Below are 25,003 nucleotides of genomic sequence, written 5' to 3'. Positions count from 1 at the left end.
TAATGCGGCCGGATGTGCGTCACGAATTCCGTGACCCCAACGACTCCGCATTAGCGATGTCGTAGCGTGTAAAGCCCGCTTTATGCAATATATACCAGTCACATATCCTATATATAATATCTAATAATTTTGTCACAATATATCATATACCAGATGTTGTATGGTCAGACCATGTTCCTGTTCAAACCGACTTGGCCATTACACAGTACATAGCAGGGGCACATGTATAAGATTATCTCAGCACAGGAACATTTTATATAACACATACAATTGGGGAAGTTATTATTATTCCAAGATCTATTGGTTAAAATGAACTTTGTTTGTGGAAAAACCCCTTTAAGTATGGGCTGGTACTGATGGGCCACTGCTATGTGTTTGCCCCCTAGGCTAAAATTTGCCACATCACCCACTGGTGATATTGCATTGTCTAAAAGTGACATAGCAGATGATGTAGGCTTTGATACCAGTGATATAAATGTAAACTTTGCTTTGGAAAAATCTAAGACAGATAGGGGGCACTTACCCTGTAAGAATTATTGATGCTAATTTAAAGAGATTTATAATTTTGCGGCCCTTGTAGACCTCCTGGACCTTTCCCAAAAGATAATGATGAACAAAAAAAAAAGGTTTTTTTTAAACATGTTATGAAAGAGTAACCAATGGCCTTAAAATTCCTATTTCTTGGCTCTGTTACTCTCCAAAATTAAATACAGCATACTGTGAACACTTGGTTGTTTGGTGACTGCAAAAAATGGGCATATCTCCAGCTTGGGCCAAAGGCATAAACAATTGGAAAGGATTATCTGAAAAGAAACAGGTTCATTAAAAATCACATTGAAGCTTGTGTTGTCTACGATCAGTGGTGAAGGGACGAGACAATTGACTAAGGGAGTAAAAATCAAATGCGGAAGGAAAATCAATTCTAAAGACGAATTTTGAAAAGAATTGTTAATGTCACATTAACAATGGCTATGGAAAATTTCTACATATATGCCTCATAATAGTCTCTTAATGCAGTTCAGCTACTGCAGAACCTCATAATTCACACCTAAGCTGCTGCAGAAACTCATAATTTATACCTCAGCTGATGCAGAACCTTGTAATACATACCTTAGCTGTTGCTTTATTGCATAATAAACTCATAATACACTTCAGCTGCTGTGAAACCTCATAATACACATCTAAGGCCGGGTACACATATCCGGTTTTTCGCCCGTTTGACGGATGCGGCGCACGCCAGTACACTATGATACAGTACAGTGGCAGCGCCGCAACTGCACCGCCCCGTGCTCGGCAGCCGGACCTTCAGTGGGTCCCTCGAGGGCAGGGCCGGATTAAGGTTGGTGGGGGCCCCTGGGCAGAAAATCTGGTGGGGGCCCCATAAACGTTAACATTTTTAGCCATAACAGTAGAGCACGAACTGTAGCATTTAGATATAAATTTAATGAACATTTATCTTCTCCTGTTCTGCCACATTCAGATTTACAGGACTACAATACAGATACAGTCCAGGATCACTCACAGCCGTCACTTATACACACAGTACAATACAGATACAGTCCAGGATCACTCACAGCAGTCACTTATACACAGAAAGTAGAGTTACTCACATATTTTTTTATTCATCCCAATGTTAAGGCAGCCAGGGCCGGCTCCAGGTTTTTGTGGTCCCCGGTTGAGTCTCAGTGGGCCCCATCCACACACAGACACGCACATACACATACAGGCATACGTACATATACATATTTGAAGACAAATTCACAAAAATACATTTAAACAGACAAATATATGCACAGTCATATACACTGACATACATGCAGACACAGACGCATTACAGGTGTTAATATGGAGAAGTCACAAGCAGCATCACTCACCTCCCCCGCCTGTTTCCGTCCAGCTCCTCCAGGACATGTGGCTGTGTTGCATGATGGCCATCACTAACAGACATGACTGCACGCCATGCACACTGACACAGCACTTCTGTATATACATCACAGGAGGGGCTAGGGCCTACAATATATACATTACAGGAGGGGCAGGGGGCATAGACGTTACTGGGGGGCATAGATGTTGCTGGAGTGGCAAACAGCTCTGGTGGCGTACACATTACTGGGATGGGTGGCTTAGCGCTCTGGGGTGCCGCACAGACTGCTCTGATTCATATATACACACACACAGCTCTGCTTCACACACACACACACACACACACACACACACACACAGCTCTGCTTCACACACAGCTCTGCTTCACACACAGCTCTGCTTCACACACAGCTCTGCTACACACACAGCTCTGCTACACACACAGCTCTGCTACACACACACACACAGCTCCTTCACTCACACAGCTGCTTCACACACACAGCTCCTTCAAACACACAGCTCCTTCACACACAGCTCCTTCACACACACAGCTCTGCTTCACACACACACACACACACAGCTCTGCTTCACACACACACAGCTCTGCTTCACACACACAAACAGCTCTGCTTCACACACACACACAGCTCTGCTTCACACACACACACAGCTCTGCTTCACACACACACACACACAGCTCTGCTTCACACACACAACTCTGCTTCACACACACACACACAGCTCTGCTTCACACACACACAGAGCTCTGCTTCACACACACACACACACAGAGCTCTGCTTCACACACACACACACAGCTCTGCTTCACACACACACAGCTCTGCTTCACACACACACAGCTCTGCTTCACACACACACTGCTGCTTCACACACACACACACAACTCTGCTTCACACACACACACAACTCTTCTTCACACACACACACACACAGCTCTGCTTCACACACACACACAGCTCTGCTTCACACACACAGAGCTCTGCTTCACACACACACAGAGCTCTGCTTCACACACACACAGAGCTCTGCTTCACACACACACAGAGCTCTGCTTCACACACACACAGAGCTCTGCTTCACACACACACAGAGCTCTGCTTCACACACACACAGAGCTCTGCTTCACACACACACAGAGCTCTGCTTCACACACACACAGAGCTCTGCTTCACACACACACAGAGCTCTGCTTCACACACACACAGATCTCTGCTTCACACACACACAGAGCTCTGCTTCACACACACAGCTCTGCTTCACACACACAAACAGCTCTGCTTCACACACACACTGCTGCTTCACACACACACACAACTCTGCTTCACACACACACACAACTCTGCTTCACACACACACACACAGCTCTGCTTCACACACACACACAGCTCTGCTTCACACACACAGAGCTCTGCTTCACACACACACAGAGCTCTGCTTCACACACACACAGAGCTCTGCTTCACACACACACAGAGCTCTGCTTCACACACACACAGAGCTCTGCTTCACACACACACAGAGCTCTGCTTCACACACACACAGAGCTCTGCTTCACACACACACAGAGCTCTGCTTCACACACACAGCTCTGCTTCACACACACACAGCTCTGCTTCAAACACACACAGCTCTGCTTCACACACACACTGCTGCTTCACACACACACACAACTCTGCTTCACACACACACACAACTCTGCTTCACACACACACACAGCTCTGCTTCACACACACACACAGCTCTGCTTCACACACACAGAGCTCTGCTTCACACACACACAGAGCTCTGCTTCACACACACACAGAGCTCTGCTTCACACACACACACAGAGCTCTGCTTCACACACACACAGAGCTCTGCTTCACACACACACAGAGCTCTGCTTCACACACACACAGAGCTCTGCTTCACACACACACAGAGCTCTGCTTCACACACACACAGAGCTCTGCTTCACACACACACAGAGCTCTGCTTCACACACACAGCTCTGCTTCACACACACACACAGCTCTGCTTCACACACACACTGCTGCTTCACACACACACACAACTCTGCTTCACACACACACACAACTCTGCTTCACACACACACACACAGCTCTGCTTCACACACACACACAGCTCTGCTTCACACACACAGAGCTCTGCTTCACACACACACAGAGCTCTGCTTCACACACACACAGAGCTCTGCTTCACACACACACAGAGCTCTGCTTCACACACACACAGAGCTCTGCTTCACACACACACAGAGCTCTGCTTCACACACACACAGAGCTCTGCTTCACACACACAGCTCTGCTTCACACACACACAGCTCTGCTTCACACACACACAGCTCTGCTTCACACACACACAGCTCTGCTTCACACACACACAGCTCTGCTTCACACACACAGCTCTGCTTCACACACACACACAGCTCTGCTTCACACACACACACACACACACAGCTCTGCTTCACACACACACACAGCTCTGCTTCACTCACACACACACACAGCTCTGCTTCACACACACACACAGAGAGCTCTGCTTCACACACACACACAGAGCTCTGCTTCACACACACACAGAGCTCTGCTTCACACACACACAGAGCTCTGCTTCACACACACACACACAGAGCTCTGCTTCACACACACACACACACACACAGAGCTCTGCTTCACACACACAGCTCTGCTTCACACACACAGCTCTGCTTCACACACACAGCTCTGCTTCACACACACAGCTCTGCTTCACACACACACAGCTCTGCTTCACACACACACACAGCTCTGCTTCACACACACACAGCTCTGCTTCACACACACACAGCTCTGCTTCACACACACACACAGCTCTACTTCTCACACACACAGCTCTGCTTCACACACACAGCTCTGTTTCACACACACAGCTCTGTTTCACACACACACAGCTCTGTTTCACACACACACACACAGCTCTGTTTCACACACACACACAGCTCTGTTTCACACACACACACAGCTCTGTTTCACCCACACACACACAGCTCTGTTTCACACACACACAGCTGTTTCACACACACACACACAGCTCTGCTTCACACACACACACAGCTCTGCTTCACACACACACACAGCTCTGCTTCACACACACACACACACACACAGCTCTGTTTCACACACACACACAGCTCTGTTTCACACACACACACACACACACACACACACAGCTCTGTTTCACACACACACAGCTCTGTTTCTCACACACACACAGCTCTGTTTCTCACACACACACAGCTCTGTTTCACACACACACACAGCTGTTTCTCACACACACACAGCTCTGTTTCTCACACACACATACACACACACACACACACACAGCTCTGTTTCTCTCACACACACACACACACAGCTCTGTTTCTCTCACACACACACACACACACAGCTCTGTTTCTCACACACACACACACACACACACAGCTCTGTTTCTCTCACACACACACACAGCTCTGTTTCTCACACACACATACACACACAGCTCTGTTTCTCTCTCACACACACACACACAGCTCTGTTTCTCTCACACACACACAGCTCTGTTTCTCACACACACATACACACACACAGCTCTGTTTCTCTCTCACACACACACACAGCTGTTTCTCACACACACACACACAGCTCTGTTTCTCTCACACACACAACACAGCCTGTTTCTCTCACACACACACACACACACAAGCTGTTTCTCTCAGCTTGTTTCTCACACACAACACACAGCTCTGTTTCCTCTCACACACACACAGCTGTTTCTCTCTCTCACACACACACAGCTCTGTTCTCTCACACACACACAGCTCTGTTTCTCTCTCACACACACACACACACAGCTCTGTTTCTCCTCCCACACACACGCTCTGTTCTCTCCTCTCACACACACACACACACACACAGCTCTGTTCTCTCTCACCACACACCACACACCAGCTCTGTTTCTCTCACACACACACACACAGCTCTGTTTCTCTCACACACACACTCACACACACACCAGCTCTGTTTCTCTCACACACACACAGCTCTGTTTCTCTCTCACACACACACACACAGCTACTGTTTCTCTCTCACACACACACACACAGCTCTGTTTCTCTCTCCACACACACACACAGCTCTGTTTCTCTTCTCACACACACTACACACAGCTCTGTTTCTCTCACACACACACACAGCCCTTCTGTTCTCTCTTCTCACACACATCACACACAGCTTGTTCGTCACACTACACAGCTCTGTTTCTCTCTCACATCACACACACACAGCTCGTTTCTCTCTTCTCACACACACACACACAGCTCTGTTCTCTCACACACCACACGCTCTGTTTCTTCTCTCACGACACACACTACACAGCTCTGTTTCTCATTCACACACACACACACAGCTCTGTTTCTCTCTCACACACACACAGCTCTACACACAGCTCTGTTTCTCTCTCACACACACACACACACAGCTCTGTTTCTCTCACACACACACAGCTCTGTTTCTCTCTCACACACACACAGCTCTGTTTCTCTCTCACACACACACACACACACAGCTCTGTTTCTCTCTCTCACACACACACACACACAGCTCTGTTTCTCTCTCTCACACACACACACACACACAGCTCTGTTTCTCTCTCTCACACACACACACACACACAGCTCTGTTTCTCTCTCTCACACACACACACACAGCTCTGTTTCTCACACACACACAGCTCTGTTTCTCACACACACATACACACACAGCTCTGTTTCTCTCACACACACACACACACACACACACACACACACACACACAGCTCTGTTTCTCACTCACACACACACAGCTCTGCTTCACACACCACACATCTTTCTTCAGCTCTGCCCTTACCTGCTCCGATGCCATCCTCCTGCTGTTCCGGTATAGGCCGCCGTCCTCCTGCTGCTGTTCCGGTGCCGCGGCCATCCTCCTGCTCCGGTGAGTCTCCTCTGCTGGCCTTCTCATATGCGGCCGTGGCACCGGCCTTCTCATATGCGGCCGCGGCGCCGGCCTTCACCAACCCCGAGTTAGCCCCCCCTTATTAAGAATTTGGCTAAAAAATGATTCCATTCGTTAGATCTTTGTTAGATCCGGTTTGATCAACCAAAACTAACGTTAGATCTCCTCTACAAAATTAGATATTTACGATCTTTTTCAGGGGGGGCTAACCCGTAGCTAGCCCCCCCTCTTTTGAAATTGGCCGTTTTTTGGATGGATTCTGATAGATATTCGTTAGATCCGGTTTGATCAGCAAAAATTAACGTTAGATCTCCTTTCGTTCCCGAGATATTGGGGGTGTCAGGTGGGGGGTTAGCTACGGGTTAGCCCCCCCTCTTTTGAAATTGGCCGTTTTTTGGATGGATTCTGATAGATATTCGTTAGATCCGGTTTGATCAGCAAAAATTAACGTTAGATCTCCTTTCGTTCCCGAGATATTGGAGGTGTCAGGTGGGGGGTTAGCTACGGGTTAGCCCCCCCTCTTTTGAAATTGGCCGTTTTTTGGATGGATTCTGATAGATATTCGTTAGATCCGGTTTGATCAGCAAAAATTAACGTTAGATCTCCTTTCGTTCCCGAGATATTGGGGGTGTCAGGTGGGGGGTTAGCTACGGGTTAGCCCCCCCTCTTTTGAAATTGGCCGTTTTTTGGATGGATTCTGATAGATATTCGTTAGATCCGGTTTGATCAGCAAAAATTAACGTTAGATCTCCTTTCGTTCCCGAGATATTGGGGGTGTCAGGTGGGGGGTTAGCTACGGGTTAGCCCCCCCTCTTTTGAAATTGGCCGTTTTTTGGATGGATTCTGATAGATATTCGTTAGATCCGGTTTGATCAGCAAAAATTAACGTTAGATCTCCTTTCGTTCCCGAGATATTGGGGGTGTCAGGTGGGGGGTTAGCTACGGGTTAGCCCCCCCTCTTTTGAAATTGGCCGTTTTTTGGATGGATTCTGATAGATATTCGTTAGATCCGGTTTGATCAGCAAAAATTAACGTTAGATCTCCTTTCGTTCCCGAGATATTGGGGGTGTCAGGTGGGGGGTTAGCTACGGGTTAGCCCCCCCTCTTTTGAAATTGGCCGTTTTTTGGATGGATTCTGATAGATATTCGTTAGATCCGGTTTGATCAGCAAAAATTAACGTTAGATCTCCTTTCGTTCCCGAGATATTGGGGGTGTCAGGTGGGGGGTTAGCTACGGGTTAGCCCCCCCTCTTTTGAAATTGGCCGTTTTTTGGATGGATTCTGATAGATATTCGTTAGATCCGGTTTGATCAGCAAAAATTAACGTTAGATCTCCTTTCGTTCCCGAGATATTGGGGGTGTCAGGTGGGGGGTTAGCTACGGGTTCGCCCCCCGTCTTTTGAAATTGGCCGTTTTTTGGATGGATTCTGATAGATATTCGTTAGATCCGGTTTGATCAGCAAAAATTAACGTTAGATCTCCTTTCGTTCCCGAGATATTGGGGGTGTCAGGTGGGGGGTTAGCTACGGGTTAGCCCCCCCTCTTTTGAAATTGGCCGTTTTTTGCATGGATTCTGATAGATATTCGTTAGATCCGGTTTGATCAGCAAAAATTAACGTTAGATCTCCTTTCGTTCCCGAGATATTGGGGGTGTCAGGTGGGGGGTTAGCTACGGGTTAGCCCCCCCTCTTTTGAAATTGGCCGTTTTTTGGATGGATTCTGATAGATATTCGTTAGATCCGGTTTGATCAGCAAAAATTAACGTTAGATCTCCTTTCGTTCCCGAGATATTGGGGGTGTCAGGTGGGGGGTTAGCTACGGGTTAGCCCCCCCTCTTTTGAAATTGGCCGTTTTTTGGATGGATTCTGATAGATATTCGTTAGATCCGGTTTGATCAGCAAAAATTAACGTTAGATCTCCTTTCGTTCCCGAGATATTGGGGGTGTCAGGTGGGGGGTTAGCTACGGGTTAGCCCCCCCTCTTTTGAAATTGGCCGTTTTTTGGATGGATTCTGATAGATATTCGTTAGATCCGGTTTGATCAGCAAAAATTAACGTTAGATCTCCTTTCGTTCCCGAGATATTGGGGGTGTCAGGTGGGGGGTTAGCTACGGGTTAGCCCCCCCTCTTTTGAAATTGGCCGTTTTTTGGATGGATTCTGATAGATATTCGTTAGATCCGGTTTGATCAGCAAAAATTAACGTTAGATCTCCTTTCGTTCCCGAGATATTGGGGGTGTCAGGTGGGGGGTTAGCTACGGGTTAGCCCCCCCTCTTTTGAAATTGGCCGTTTTTTGGATGGATTCTGATAGATATTCGTTAGATCCGGTTTGATCAGCAAAAATTAACGTTAGATCTCCTTTCGTTCCCGAGATATTGGGGGTGTCAGGTGGGGGGGTTAGCTACGGGTTAGCCCCCCCTCTTTTGAAATTGGCCGTTTTTTGGATGGATTCTGATAGATATTCGTTAGATCCGGTTTGATCAGCAAAAATTAACGTTAGATCTCCTTTCGTTCCCGAGATATTGGGGGTGTCAGGTGGGGGGTTAGCTACGGGTTAGCCCCCCCTCTTTTGAAATTGGCCGTTTTTTGGATGGATTCTGATAGATATTCGTTAGATCCGGTTTGATCAGCAAAAATTAACGTTAGATCTCCTTTCGTTCCCGAGATATTGGGGGTGTCAGGTGGGGGGTTAGCTACGGGTTAGCCCCCCCTCTTTTGAAATTGGCCGTTTTTTGGATGGATTCTGATAGATATTCGTTAGATCCGGTTTGATCAGCAAAAATTAACGTTAGATCTCCTTTCGTTCCCGAGATATTGGGGGTGTCAGGTGGGGGGTTAGCTACGGGTTAGCCCCCCCTCTTTTGAAATTGGCCGTTTTTTGGATGGATTCTGATAGATATTCGTTAGATCCGGTTTGATCAGCAAAAATTAACGTTAGATCTCCTTTCGTTCCCGAGATATTGGGGGTGTCAGGTGGGGGGTTAGCTACGGGTTAGCCCCCCCTCTTTTGAAATTGGCCGTTTTTTGGATGGATTCTGATAGATATTCGTTAGATCCGGTTTGATCAGCAAAAATTAACGTTAGATCTCCTTTCGTTCCCGAGATATTGGGGGTGTCAGGTGGGGGGTTAGCTACGGGTTAGCCCCCCCTCTTTTGAAATTGGCCGTTTTTTGGATGGATTCTGATAGATATTCGTTAGATCCGGTTTGATCAGCAAAAATTAACGTTAGATCTCCTTTCGTTCCCGAGATATTGGGGGTGTCAGGTGGGGGGTTAGCTACGGGTTAGCCCCCCCTCTTTTGAAATTGGCCGTTTTTTGGATGGATTCTGATAGATATTCGTTAGATCCGGTTTGATCAGCAAAAATTAACGTTAGATCTCCTTTCGTTCCCGAGATATTGGGGGTGTCAGGTGGGGGGTTAGCTACGGGTTAGCCCCCCCTCTTTTGAAATTGGCCGTTTTTTGGATGGATTCTGATAGATATTCGTTAGATCCGGTTTGATCAGCAAAAATTAACGTTAGATCTCCTTTCGTTCCCGAGATATTGGGGGTGTCAGGTGGGGGGTTAGCTACGGGTTAGCCCCCCCTCTTTTGAAATTGGCCGTTTTTTGGATGGATTCTGATAGATATTCGTTAGATCCGGTTTGATCAGCAAAAATTAACGTTAGATCTCCTTTCGTTCCCGAGATATTTACGCTCTTTTTCTGGGGGGTCTAACCCGTAGCTGTCTGAATACAAAATACTACAGAGACAAGTAGAGGCTGGGAAAAATCATTGTGGCGGTCTGGACTAGAAATAGGAAGAGCAAATGACCCCAGTAACAGCAAACGTTGCATGTGACCATTGGATGGATATAAGGCCTCTTTCACATGATCTTATTTTTGTCGTGTAATACGCTGTGTTTTTCACGCATGTGTATTTCACGATGAAATATACCCATTGAAACCGATGGGTTTATTCTCATATGCGTTAAATGCGTGAAAAACAAATACGGCATGTTCTATTTTGTAGCATATTTCGTAGCCCAATTAATACAAATCACTAGGCTGCGTGAAATACGACGGTAAATACGCAGTGATATCGCTGCATTTTTAATGCGCGCAATACACATATGATCATGTGAAAGAGGACTAAAGGTAACATAATCACTACTGCGGTCTGCAGAGCGCCGTGTAGCTAGTTTCTGCTTATCTATGGTCACTGTATAGGGGTAATATTGGTCTTTGCATGCGGTTTATTCAGTCACAGTATGGCAGTATTATTTCATTACAATGTTAGTGTAACTCTGATCAGAGTGGGGGAAAGTAGGAAATCTTCGGTGAGTTCCCACATTTTTTTCCCAGAACTTGACCCCTGGTAGTACCTGTTCTGTAATCCAATGTGAGCATGTGATGTATGGTGCTGAAGGGGTTTCCCTGGGATTTCCCCAGGCTGCAGAACGCTGGTGGGGTGATGTCACCCTGCCAGCGGGAAAGCTCAGGGAATCCTTACAGCACCACAACAGAGGGATGCCGGTGAGCAGTGCTCCCCTGCACATCGTCCTCCCGCTGCGCTGCAGCAGCACGGGTACTCATGGCCTCCCTTGCTGTCGGCTACCTGTGGGTCTTGTACTGCAGGCTTTGTCTGTGGTTCCCTGGCATTTCCCCGGCATAGGACACTGGAGGGGAGACCCCGCCAGCAGGAGACACCAAGGAACCCCTGCACTACCACATTCAGAGTTTAATTCCGGTTCAGACAAAACAGGTGTCATATTTAAGCAGTGTGAACTTAGCCTAAAGGCCACGTCACACTAAGCAACATCGCTAGCAACATCGCTAGCAACATCGCTAGCAACCTCGCTGCTGAGGCACAACTTGCTAGCGATGTTGCTGTGTGTGACATCCAACAACAACCTGGCCCCTGCTGTGAGGTCATTGGTTGTTGCTGAATGTCCTGGACCATTTTTTAGTTGTTGCTCTCCCGCTGTGAAGCGCTCATCACTGTGTGTGACAGCGACAGAGCAACAACTGAATGTGCAGTGAGCAGGAGCCGGCTTCTGCGGACGCTGGTAACCATGGTAAACATCGGGTAACCAAGAAGCACTTCCCTTGGTTACCTGATATTTACCTTCGTTACCAGCATCCGCCGCTCTCACACTGTCAGTGCCGGCTCCTGCTCCCTGCACACGTAGATGCAGGACACATCAAGTAATTAACCCGATGTGTACTGTGGCTAGGTGTGCAGGGAGCCAGCGCTAAGCGGTGTGCACTGGTAACCAAGGTAAATATCGGGTTAGTTACCCGATATTTACCTTAGTTACCAAGCACAGCATCGCTTCCACGTCGCTGCTGGCTGGGGGCTGGTCACTTGCTGGTGAGATCTGCCTGTATGGCAGCTCACCAGCAACCCATGTAGCGATGCTCCAGCGATCCCTGCCAGGTCAGGTTGCTGGTGGGATCGCTGAAGCGTCGCTTAGGTCTGACTGTGTGACATCTCACCAGCAACCTCCTAGCAACTTACCAGTGATCCCTATCAGGTTGTATCGTTGTTGGGATTGCTGGTAAGTTGTTTAGGGGTGCTTCACACAGAGCGAGATCGCTACTGAGATCGCTGCTGAGTCACGGTTTTTGTGACCTCATTAGCGATCTCGCTGTGTGTGACACTGGATCTGGCCCCTGCTGTGAGATCGCTGCTCGTTACACACAGCCCTGGTTCGTTTTTTTATTGTTGCTCTCCCGCTGATAAGCGCACATCGCTGTGTGTGACAGCGAGACAGCAACAATCCTGAATGTGCAGGGAGCAGGAGCCGGCGTCTGACAGCCTGCGGTAAGCTGTAACCAAGGTAAACATCGGGTAACCAAGGTGGTTACCCGATATATTAACTTCGTTACCAGCCTCCGCAGCTCTCACACTGCTGGTGCCGGCTCCTGCTCCCTGCACACACTAAGCTAAGGCTACTTTCACACATCCGGTTTGAGCCCTGCGGCTCAATACGGCTGTGAAAACTATGCAACGAATGCGGCGAAAACACCGCATCCTTTGCATAAGTTTTTACATGCGGCCCGTCCGTTTTTTTCCGGTTGCGGCATGCTACTGAGCATGCGCAGTGGAAAAAAAACGCATGCGGCGACCGGATGCGTTTTTTTCCGCATCGCGCTGCATCCGGCCTCCATAGGTATGCATTGAAAAATGCGCCGCAGCGGACGGATGCGGCGCGATGCGGTGTTTTTTGCCGGAGCAAAAAACGTTGCAGGGAACGTTCGATCCGGCAGCGGCATCGGCTAAATCTGCCGCATGCGGCCAAAACCGGACCGAACGCAAGCCCCTGCGGCACAATACGGCACTAATGTAAGTCTATGCAAAAAAAAACGCAACCGGCGTTACAAAAGCCGGTTGCGGTTTTTCTGCAGAACGCCGTATTGTGCCGCAGAGCAAAAATCCGGATGTGTGAAAGCAGCCTAAGCGGTGTGCGCTGGTAACTAAGGTAAACATCGGGTAACCATACCCGATGTTTACCTTAGTTACCAGTGTCCGCAGCTTCCAGACGCCGGCTCCGTGCAAGCGCAGCGTTGCTTGCACGTCGCTGCTGGCTGGGGGCTGGTCACTGGTCGCTGGTGAGATCTGCCTGCTTTTCCAGCAAAGTCTATGGGAATTTTGGTTTCTTGTGCACACTATGCAGTTCAAACTGCAGCCTTTTTGTTGCAGAACTTTGGTCAAAAACTCAGCTTTGCAGTGCAAAACCCAAATGGCAAAAACAATTCACATGTCAGTTGTTTTTGCCATTTGGGTTTTGCAGTGCAAAGCTGAGTTTTTGACCAAAGTTCTGCAACAAAAAGGCTGCAGTTTGAACAACATAGTGTGAACAAGAAACCCAAATTCCCATAGACTTTGCTTGAAAAGCAGAACACATCCATTTTGGCATTAAACGCTGCAGTTGAAAAAGCAGCAAAAAAGCAGGTAAAAAGCAAAGTGTCGACATAGCCTTAGCTCCTTTTACATGTGCATGTAGTTTTATCAACACAATGTATCAACTTTTGAGTGATTTTGATCCCACCCTGTCTGACCCTGTGTGTGACCTTTTCTTTGGATGTTCATTTTCACTTCAGTCATAAGAGCAGGCAGAGAAACACATTCTGGTACAAGTGTGTTCACTAAATGTGAAGGTAGGTATTGATTTCCTATGTATGGCATATTTCTATGCAGGAAGGTCTGATCTACTGTGTGTAATTGTCCTATCTTTATCTGTGCATGAGTGTGTGTATGGATCTGCTGATCAATGTATGCAGATATGGATGGCAGCAGGAGAATGGATGTAGAGAGCTCACTACGTTCGGGTGTCCGTCTGCAGAAACGTAAATGTGCAAAAAATGGCACAAAACAGAGCACACGGTAACGCAGTGCGCTCCATAACAGTGAATGGCCCTGTCGAGCGCATGCGTCCGGAGCACACTTTGCAAAGTGGGGGAGGGGCGGTCCAGATGGATGCCCCGACGGGACCTGTGGACATAGGGAAAAACGCAATCTGAAAGGAGCCTTAGGAAATTAAATCCCACCTAAGGGCTCGAACACACGAGCGTATGTGTTCTTCCAGCGTACTCACCCGGCGAGTACGCTGGATGAACACAGACGCTCATGCCGGGCGTTTTGCTGGCGCCGTTTCTGAGCCTCCTGGCACTTTGATTCACAGCGCTGGGCGAACTCAGAAATCAGCTGCATGCAACTGATAATTCTCGTCGGCGCCTAGTTGGGCGCCGACGAGAATTAAAGTGGGCGTCACACATAGCGACGCGACCGCAGCATCGCAGGCGATGCCGCGGCCACGCGCATCGGCCCGCCGATGGCTGCGAGGTGTCACACACTGACACCTTGCAAGCCGATGGTGAGAAGATGGAGGCGGACCGGTCGCGTGTGACGTCACGCGATGGGGGCGGAGACTCCTGGGAGCTTCCGCTCCATAGGAATAGCTCAGAGGAGTCTCTGCTGCCGTCGCATCGCCGCGTCACACGGGGCGATGCGGCGTTTTACCCCACTCGCAAGGTTTGGGAACTTCAGAAACCTTGCGACGGTCGGCGTCGGGATGTCACACGTGGCGATTGCTGTGCAATATCGCCGCTATGACCAAATAGCGGCGATATTGAACACGATATCGCCATGTATGACACCCGCTTAAATTCGTCCGTGTGTGCTGCCCCATAGGGCAGCATTGCAGGCGAATTTAGAACGAATTTTGATGGACGAATTCGCCCGGCAAAACTCGTTTGTGTGTTCTAGCCCTTAAGCACATAAGTGCACAATAGGAAAATGTGCCAAGTGGCGTTGGGGAACTGATGTCACGCCGCACTGCCACACATACGTTACGGTCATGCTGTGGCCAGCAGCCACAGCATGACAGAATTTAAACAACATAAATTAATTAAAAAAAAGGTTGCGGTACCTGTTAAACAAAATCTATTTTTTGATGACAGTTCAAATTACAATGAAATTCCAACCAAAACACTGAGATGTCCATGGTGTATTGGCGAGGATCACTTTCCATGTTACATGCAGTAATGTTTATTTGAAACTAGACATATAGGTTGTAATATCTGATTAGTGACAAGAAAAAAACATAGTAGCTTATCCATTCTAATGTTTACCTATTTTTGTTTTTAGATGCCACGAAAACCCTCTATTGATAGTCAGACATTAAAAAAAACATTAAAATCTTATCCTGGCATTTTCAATGCTAATGGACAGTTGAAGTCAGCCTCTGATCCTATCTGGAGGGAAGTATGTTCTCACTCCGCCTTGCAGAAATATAGCTCCTTGATGGAAGAATCAGAAACTTCCAAGGCTATATTTAAACCCAAACAGATACATGACTATGTATTTCAAAATAGGTATGATTTGCAGATGTACTTACGTATGGAACATAACATCTTGCCTCAATCCAAAGATACAGAAATGAATGAGTTGTGGCCTGACACAAGCACATCTGATGAAAACTCTCCAGAGGAACACTCTTCAGAGGGTGGCTTTGTGCGCACACAGGGACAAGAACCAACACTTCTATGGCATGTATTAATCCCTTATAACCAATACTTAGAGATCAAGCCCAAAACTGTGTTCTATAATGAGGGTGACAGCAAAAAGAGGCGCATGGTGCTCAAAAAACATGCATGGACTTCTATTATCACAGAGGTTCTTTATAAACAGCATGGACTCCCATGTGCCTTCTCCTTTAAGAGGAACAAAGTTTGTGTGGGTGAAAACAAAGCAAGAAAGTTCTTAACTGCAGATGGGCATTGCACGGAGTGCAAAGCAGCAGTGCATATTTATGCAGAAGAGGAACCTGATCTGGGACACCCTTTAATTCTTCATGTTCGAGCACCTGACACAAGACCCATACCACATTCCAAAAAAAATCAGTTGAGAGGTGAGAAGAGAAGGAAACTTGGAGAAGAAATGTTAAAAACTTTACCCTACAATTGGAGACGAGAAACAATTGATTCCGAAATAGCATTTGGAGAAAAGGAACCACCAACCATACCATCACTAAGAATTTGTCAAGATGCTAGGCAAGAAGCTATGGATAGGATGTTTGGTACACCAAAGTTGAAAGATCCAGTTTTATCACTGTCTCAGATGAAGAGTACTCATAAGTATGCAGGAGATATCCATACTATCTCATATGATGGTTTTTTTGTTCATTATTGGTCAAAGGAACAAATATATATTTTTAAGAAGTATTGTTCAAAGCATTGCCTCCCTCGCATTCAAGTAGATGCCACAGGGAGTTTGGTATTCAAAATAAAACGAGAAAATAAATTGTCTGCTCATATTTTTTTATATGAGATTGTTATTAACTTTGAGAATACACAAATGAGTGTATCTCAAATGTTGAGTGAAACTCAATATACTCCAACTATAACGTTTTGGCTGGAAAAATGCATAAAGGATGTACAGACATTGCTAAAGAATGTGTCTGCGACTTTTCTCATGCATTACTTGGTGCATTGTCACGAGCTCTAAATGACTGTAGCCTTAACACATACTTGAGGACTTGCTTGTTCCTCCTACTTGGCAATAAAAGTGAAAAACCAAAATGCTATATACGAGGAGATGTTGCCCACCTGATTAAAACTGTATGTCGGTGGAAGTGCTTTCCAAAAAATGCAAAACTTGTGAGGAAGTTCTATATACGATGTGTTGGACTTCTGGTGAAGTGTGAATCATTTGACATTCTTAAACAGCTTGTTCTCAGTACCTTTATTCTTTGTGTATCTGAGACAACAGGTAACGTCAGTGATCGTGAAACATCAAAATATAAATCATCAAAGGCATACCTTTGCCATTGCATAGAGACTGGGAATTTGAGAATTATTGATGAGTATATGGAGAATTGTCAGGAGACTGAAATGCTGAGTGATGAAAATGAAAAGAGCTATAGTGAGCCACTGTCAGGTTGGCTAAATGACATTGTGCAAGAAGCAGAAACTGCAAGTCTAGAACAGGGGGAACAGCCAAACCCTTACTTCTGTCCAGATTTTTCTCATAAACTACTTCACCTTCTGAAGTATTTTCCTATTTGGACATCTGTGATGCAACCAGTTTTTCAATCACCAAATAAAACAGCCTCTTCTGCATCAATTGAGGGAGATTTTGGCCTTTTGAAGAACTCCATTCTTCAGCATATTCAAACTCCAATGCGAGTTAACAAATTTGTTGCATTGCATTTAAGTGCTCTGTGTGGGCGCTCAAAAATAGCAGCTGCTGTACATGTCACAGAAAGTAACAGTTTAGTAACATTGGAAAAGGAAGAGGTCATCGATGAATCTGCCAAAGACAAACATGGGCAGCAGGAAAAAAGTCATGAAAAAGAAGTGGTTAGTGAACACATAAAGAAGCTGACAGACACTCTCCTGCCCCTTCAACAAGCTATGAAAAACAAGTGTTTTTGAAAGTAGGAACACAGAACAGAGTGTGGTAGAGCTTAGGGAAGAAGAATGTTGGCGGGGTAAAACCAACTCTCAACTGAAAATTGTACATACTCCCATAGCACAAAATGAAGGTGATAACAAGTCGTTGAAGTCCAAGGATTTACTTTCCCCACTGAACATACCTTTCAAGAAGAGACCAACATATTTAACGCCGTATCCAAATATATGTCAAATAATTGATGATCCTTGTACACGAAAACCTTTAGGTATCCTGCGCAATGGGAATCTCTTGATCACCATTAATATAAATAATAATGTTTATAAGGTCAATAATACTTGCCCATTTGACTCACTGCTGCATAGTTTGTCAACCATGTTTGTTGATTATGACTCATACAGAAACTTCATAACTAACTCAGAAAACCCATTTTTGGGTGCTGTTAAGTATTTTGTGGAATTTGGGTCAAGTCAAAACATGTACAGAAAGAGAGCTCAGTTGATACTGGAAAATTACAGAAGCTACACACTTCTAGGTGGAATTACAAGTTTGGATGCAGAAGATTACATTGGCCATACAGTAGAAGTGTTTTTAAAAGACATCCCCAGTTTAACAGAAATATCTACATGTCAAAATGTGACATGTAAAAACAACAAAGAACGATGCAATATCTTTTGGCCAATCAACACTAATGATGTAAAACATGGTTTTGAGCGTGCTATGCAAATTTCATCTAAGCTCATTAATAAACCATGTACACCCAACTGCAGCGAACGTGCTACAATTATCTACAAACCAGGACCACATCTTATAATAGAGCCATGTGTTGGTTTACCGATAAAGCGACGGATCTCTGAATTCCCCACTCAAGTGATCATATCACATATACGGTACACAGTAGGAGCCATTATAATGCATGTTCAAGGAAACCATTACATTTCATATTGTAGAAGAAAGGACAGTTGTTGGGAAGTTTATGACGACATGAGCTACTCTGTAAAAACGGTAGACCCAAACAAACTATGTGGGAATTCAGAAGTTGTAATATATGTTAAAATGTAGTTTTTCCTGTTTACAGGTATAACAAATGAGTAAAGACAATCGCTCTGTAAAGAGTAGCTAAACTCTTAAGCAAGTTTACCTCTATTGTCTCCTTGGGCCTTGTTGTTATTGTTGTTATAGCTTTACTTAGTCCTGCAGCAGTACAGTGCTCCTGGCCTGCAGCAGTACAGCGCTCCTGGCCGCTGCATCGCACTCTGTCTCCCCAATGTCCACCAGATATTTCCTCTTACTGGTGACTACAGACTGTATGTAGTCACCCAAGATTGCACCAGAAGGGATCAGAGCCTTCCTTTCCTTATTGCTAATCAGATTTCAGAGGAAAGGAAGTCTCCGATTGGGGCTGATGCCATCTTGGGTAAGTACACATGTAAACACTTGCCAGAGAAAATGTTGGGTGGATGTCAGGGAGACAGAGCGGGTGTGAAAGGCAAGAACCATGGGTGATACCACAGTCCAGGAGCACACAACTGGCAGGACTAAGGTAAGTTATAATGAGGGTGGGGAAGCCAATAGAGTTAAACTGGTTTGAAAGTTTAGCTATTCTTTACAGCACTTCTTATAAAGCTAAGGCTGGGGGTCAGGGGGTTTCATTCAGCTCCTCTGTCCAAAAATAAGAGGCTGAATACAACAAAACAAAGACTTTCGCTTCCCCGATAACTTGAATAAGGATACAAGCCTTCTGAACTGCTCGCACTATAAATGTTAAGGCTGCTTTAAAACAGGGGGGAAAAAGGCCTGCGGGTATGAAAAAAACGTGCTAATATTTGAGCACTAGCAGTTCAGTAAGTTACTGGCCCCGTTCAAGGAAACAGGGAAGGAAACTATTCTAGTTGGTTCTGTCCAGCCTCTCCTTTGGACAGAGAAGCTGAATATAACTATACGATGCCCTTGTGAACTCAACCTACACTAAGTGCATTTACAGACCATTCTCATATACTGTAATTGAAACCAAACTAGATTTCAAAATTAGTTCTATGTCAAAAGCAATAAGGAAAAAAAAAGAGGAATATCAATTAATTCTCAAAGAGTAACTTAACTTTTCTATTTCATAAGTGGGCAGGGAGGGGGCATATATATTTACTTGTATATAGATGCAGGGTCTACAGATTCTGTATGTGCCCCCAAGTTATCCCGACAACCATCCACTGGATTTTTATTTCTTCCGCTTAATCTGGCTCACTGGCATTAGGGAGAAAAGGGGAGAGCAATGTGACCGTGCTCCTAATTGGCTGGCTGCTGTTTGGCTGGCTGCTAGCTCTATCAGGAGTTTGACCGCAGCGCTAGCCATGCCCGTGATATCACGCGGATCATGGAAGAAAAGGAAATCTAGTGGACATCTGTGGCAATTGTAAGGGGCAATTTGAAGGCACTTACAATAGTCTATAGACTCTGCATATAAATACAGTACAGGTTAGTATGCAAATCTCAGTGGCTTTCACTGCCACACTATACCAACCAAGAAGAAACAAAAAAAATTAAATGTGCATGGATTTCGAAATGACAATAGATGTAATACAAATAATAACCCTCACATACCCCCATCTTAAGCAATAATGCCCCCAAAGTCAGTAATGTTGCATTTGTTTTGCTCTCCTGTGTGTCTTGAGTCCCACTGCTCACCACCTGCTGCACAGCAATATGATTCACATGGCAGCAGGAGCTCATCATTCCGCTCACCTACAGGAGGGCTGCTGCTGTCTGAACTGATCCCTCATCATTCCGCTCACCTACAGGAGGGCTGCTGCTGTCTGAACTGATCCCTCATCACTCCACTCACCTACAGGAGGGCTGCTGCTGTCTGAACTGATCCCTCATCACTCCGCTCACCTACAGGAGGGCTGCTGCTGTCTGAACTGATCCCTCATCACTCCACTCACCTACAGGAGGGCTGCTGCTGTCTGAACTGATCCCTCATCACTCCACTCACCTACAGGAGAGCTGCTGCTGTCTGAACTGATCCCTCATCACTCCGCTCACCTACAGGAGGGCTGCTGCTGTCTGAACTGATCCCTCATCACTCCGCTCACCTACAGGAGGGCTGCTGCTGTCTGAACTGATCCCTCATCACTCCGCTCACCTACAGGAGGGCTGCTGCTGTCTAAACTGATCCCACATCACTCCGCTCACCTACAGGAGGGCTGCTGCTGTCTGAACTGATCCCTCATCACTCCACTCACCTACAGGAGGGCTGCTGCTGTCTGAACTGATCCCTCATCACTCCGCTCACCTACAGGAGGGCTGCTGCTGTCTGAACTGATCCCTCATCACTCCGCTCACCTACAGGAGGGCTGCTGCTGTCTGAACTGATCCCTCATCACTCCACTCACCTACAGGAGGGCTGCTGCTGTCTAAACTGATCCCACATCTGCAGTCTGGGTCAGGACGCTTAGGAGGCAGTGACACACAGCAGCGCTTGCCAAGCTCCTCACAGGCTGAGCACAGCTACAGCACTAGCAGCTAAGCCAGCCTCGGAGCGCTCTGACCGCCACGCAATTCTATCCAAAGACAGTTCCTCCATTCATAAGTAGGGTTTTTGTATGAGTGGAGAAAAACTAGGGAAATGGAGATTAATTTATTCAAATATGTTTAATATCATAGAATACAAATAATAATTTACAATAAATATTCACGAAAGATGAAGGCTGTATCTAAAGAATAGAAAGACTGAAAATTCCCATGAGTGCAAAGTAACTCAAACAAAGGAAAGAAGAACAGTAACACCCCAGTGTTGGGTTTTATGGTTGAGTATTACACCGGTGTTGGGGTGTTACTGATCGGTGTTGGGGTGTTACTGATCGGTGTTGGGGTGTTACTGATCGGTGTTGGGGTGTTACTGATTGGTGTTGGGGTCTTACTGATCGGTGTTGGGGTCTTACTGATTGGTGTTGGGGTCTTACTGATCGGTGTTGGGGTCTTACTGATCGGTGTTGGGGTCTTACTGATCGGTGTTGGGGTCTTACTGATCGGTGTTGGGGTGTTACTGTTCTTCTTCTTTCTTTTGTTTGAGTTGCTTGGCACTCATGGGAGTTTTCAGTCCTCCTATTTTTTAGATACAGCCTTCATCTTTCGTGAATATTTTTTGTAAATTATTATTGGTATTCTAGGATATTAAACATTTGAATACATTTATATCTAGTCACATTAGTAATTTTCTCTCTTTTTTGTATAAGTCAAACACCGATAACTCAGGACCTCCGTCTAGATGTTACAATGTACGTGTCCTATTTCTATTCCAGGGATTTTGCGTCCTAAACGTTCAGGTTTCCATTGTTAAATCTCTATTTCTGAAAGGTATTACTGTTACTTATTAGTACAGTGAAAAACATAAGTAAGATTTATTGTTTTGATAATTAAATTGATTAAAAATGGGACCTAAAAATGAGAGTCTATGTACAGGAATTTTTAACCCCTTGACGACCGATCATTGACTTTTGACGACGGAGTTAGTCGGGCCTTATTCCTCTGCCATAGTTTTCACGTCGGGCGGGGGAATGGCAGCCTCGGCTAGCCCTGTCAGCAATCGTGAGATCCCAGCTGTCCTACCATCAGCTGGGATCCCAACCTCCAAAAATTAAATAGTTTAGTATTTATTCCACAGGGTAAACGTTATAAAAAAATAAAAAAGCGCCAGAATTTCTATTTGTTTCACTGTTTGTGTCACAAAAAGAAGTCATAAAACGCGATCAAAAAATCGAATATGCCCCAAAATGGTCCGAATAAAAACTACAACTCTTCCAGCAAAAAATGAGGCATCCCACTGCTCCGTAGTCAGAAAAATAAAAGCGCTACGGGGCTGCACATGCGGCGAGGCAAAATCCTCTCTCATTATTTAAAAAAAGTTTTACTTTTTAAAAGTAGTAAAAAAAAGTCATAAATTTTGTATCGGTGTGTCCGACCTGACCCGGAGAATAAAGGTATTCTGTTACTTTTACCGCACAGGAAATTAACTAATAATAAAACTCAAAAACATTACCGTAATTAATTTTTTTTTAATTTTCCCTCTCCTGAAAATAAATAAAAGTTATACAAAACATTATATGCACCCAAAGTGGTGCAAAGGAAAAATACAACTTGCTATGCAAAAAACAAGCCCCCCCACTTTGAAATGTGCCTTTTTTTTTAAGGATTCAGATATTCGCTAGATCCGTTTGAGCAGCGGCGACTTCGGCGTGGGCGAATTGTGGGCAGCATCAGGACTTCATTGGCGATATGTCGTGGCGGGGGAAGGGGGGCAGTGTGCTGCGATGATTGTGAAGAGGAGGGCCTGTAGGCATCACGGGGGAAGAGAATGACTCACTGACCGAACTTTTAGATTGTCCAACTCACTCGCCACCTCCTCACTTCACTCTCTCTGTTGGTGTCCCCCAATGCTCTGTCCTTGGACCCCTCCTCTTCTCCATCTACACCTCAGGACCATTGCTCAAACGGATCTAACGAATATCTATCAGAATCCATCCAAAAAACGGCCAATTTCAAAAGAGGGGGGGCTAACCCGTAGCTAACCCCCCACCTGACACCCCCAATATCTCGGGAACGAAAGGAGATCTAACGTTAATTTTTGCTGATCAAACCGGATCTAATGAATATCTATCAGAATCCATCCAAAAAACGGCCAATTTCAAAAGAGGGGGGGGCTAACTCGTAGCTAACCCCCCACCTGACACCCCCAATATCTCGGGAACGAAAGGAGATCTAACGTTAATTTTTGCTGATCAAACTGGATCTAACGAATATCTATCAGAATCCATCCAAAAAACGGCCAATTTCAAAAGAGGGGGGGCTAACCCGTAGCTAACCCCCCACCTGACACCCCCAATATCTCGGGAACGAAAAGAGATCTAACGTTAATTTTTGCTGATCAAACCGGATCTAACGAATATCTATCAGAATCCATCCAAAAAACGGCCAATTTCAAAAGAGGGGGGGCTAACCCGTAGCTAACCCCCCACCTGACACCCCCAATATCTCGGGAACGAAAGGAGATCTAACGTTAATTTTTGCTGATCAAACCGGATCTAACGAATATCTATCAGAATCCATCCAAAAAACGGCCAATTTCAAAAGAGGGGGGGCTAACCCGTAGCTAACCCCCCACCTGACACCCCCAATATCTCGGGAACGAAAGGAGATCTAACGTTAATTTTTGCTGATCAAACCGGATCTAACGAATATCTATCAGAATCCATCCAAAAAACGGCCAATTTCAAAAGAGGGGGGGCTAACCCGTAGCTATCCCCCCACCTGACACCCGCAATATCTCGGGAACGAAAGGAGATCTAACGTTAATTTTTGCTGATCAAACCGGATCTAACGAATATCTATCAGAATCCATCCAAAAAACGGCCAATTTCAAAAGAGGGGGGGCTAACCCGTAGCTAACCCCCCACCTGACACCCCCAATATCTCGGGAACGAAAGGAGATCTAACGTTAATTTTTGCTGATCAAACCGGATCTAACGAATATCTATCAGAATCCATCCAAAAAACGGCCAATTTCAAAAGAGGGGGGGCTAACCCGTAGCTAACCCCCCACCTGACACCCCCAATATCTCGGGAACGAAAGGAGATCTAACGTTAATTTTTGCTGATCAAACCGGATCTAACGAATATCTATCAGAATCCATCCAAAAAACGGCCAATTTCAAAAGAGGGGGGGCTAACCCGTAGCTAACCCCCCACCTGACACCCCCAATATCTCGGGAACGAAAGGAGATCTAACGTTAATTTTTGCTGATCAAACCGGATCTAACGAATATCTATCAGAATCCATCCAAAAAACGGCCAATTTCAAAAGAGGGGGGCTAACCCGTAGCTAACCCCCCACCTGACACCCCCAATATCTGGGGAACGAAAGGAGATCTAACGTTAATTTTTGCTGATCAAACCGGATCTAACGAATATCTATCAGAATCCATCCAAAAAACGGCCAATTTCAAAAGAGGGGGGGCTAACCCGTAGCTAACCCCCCACCTGACACCCCCAATATCTCGGGAACGAAAGGAGATCTAACGTTAATTTTTGCTGATCAAACCGGATCTAACGAATATCTATCAGAATCCATCCAAAAAACGGCCAATTTCAAAAGAGGGGGGGCTAACCCGTAGCTAACCCCCCACCTGACACCCCCAATATCTCGGGAACGAAAGG

This window comes from Anomaloglossus baeobatrachus, chromosome 3 (genome assembly GCF_048569485.1).
Source record: "Anomaloglossus baeobatrachus isolate aAnoBae1 chromosome 3, aAnoBae1.hap1, whole genome shotgun sequence".
NCBI classification, from domain to species: domain Eukaryota; kingdom Metazoa; phylum Chordata; class Amphibia; order Anura; family Aromobatidae; genus Anomaloglossus; species Anomaloglossus baeobatrachus.
The sequence above is the reverse complement of the archived record's forward strand: the minus strand, read 5'-3'. Positions refer to the sequence as shown.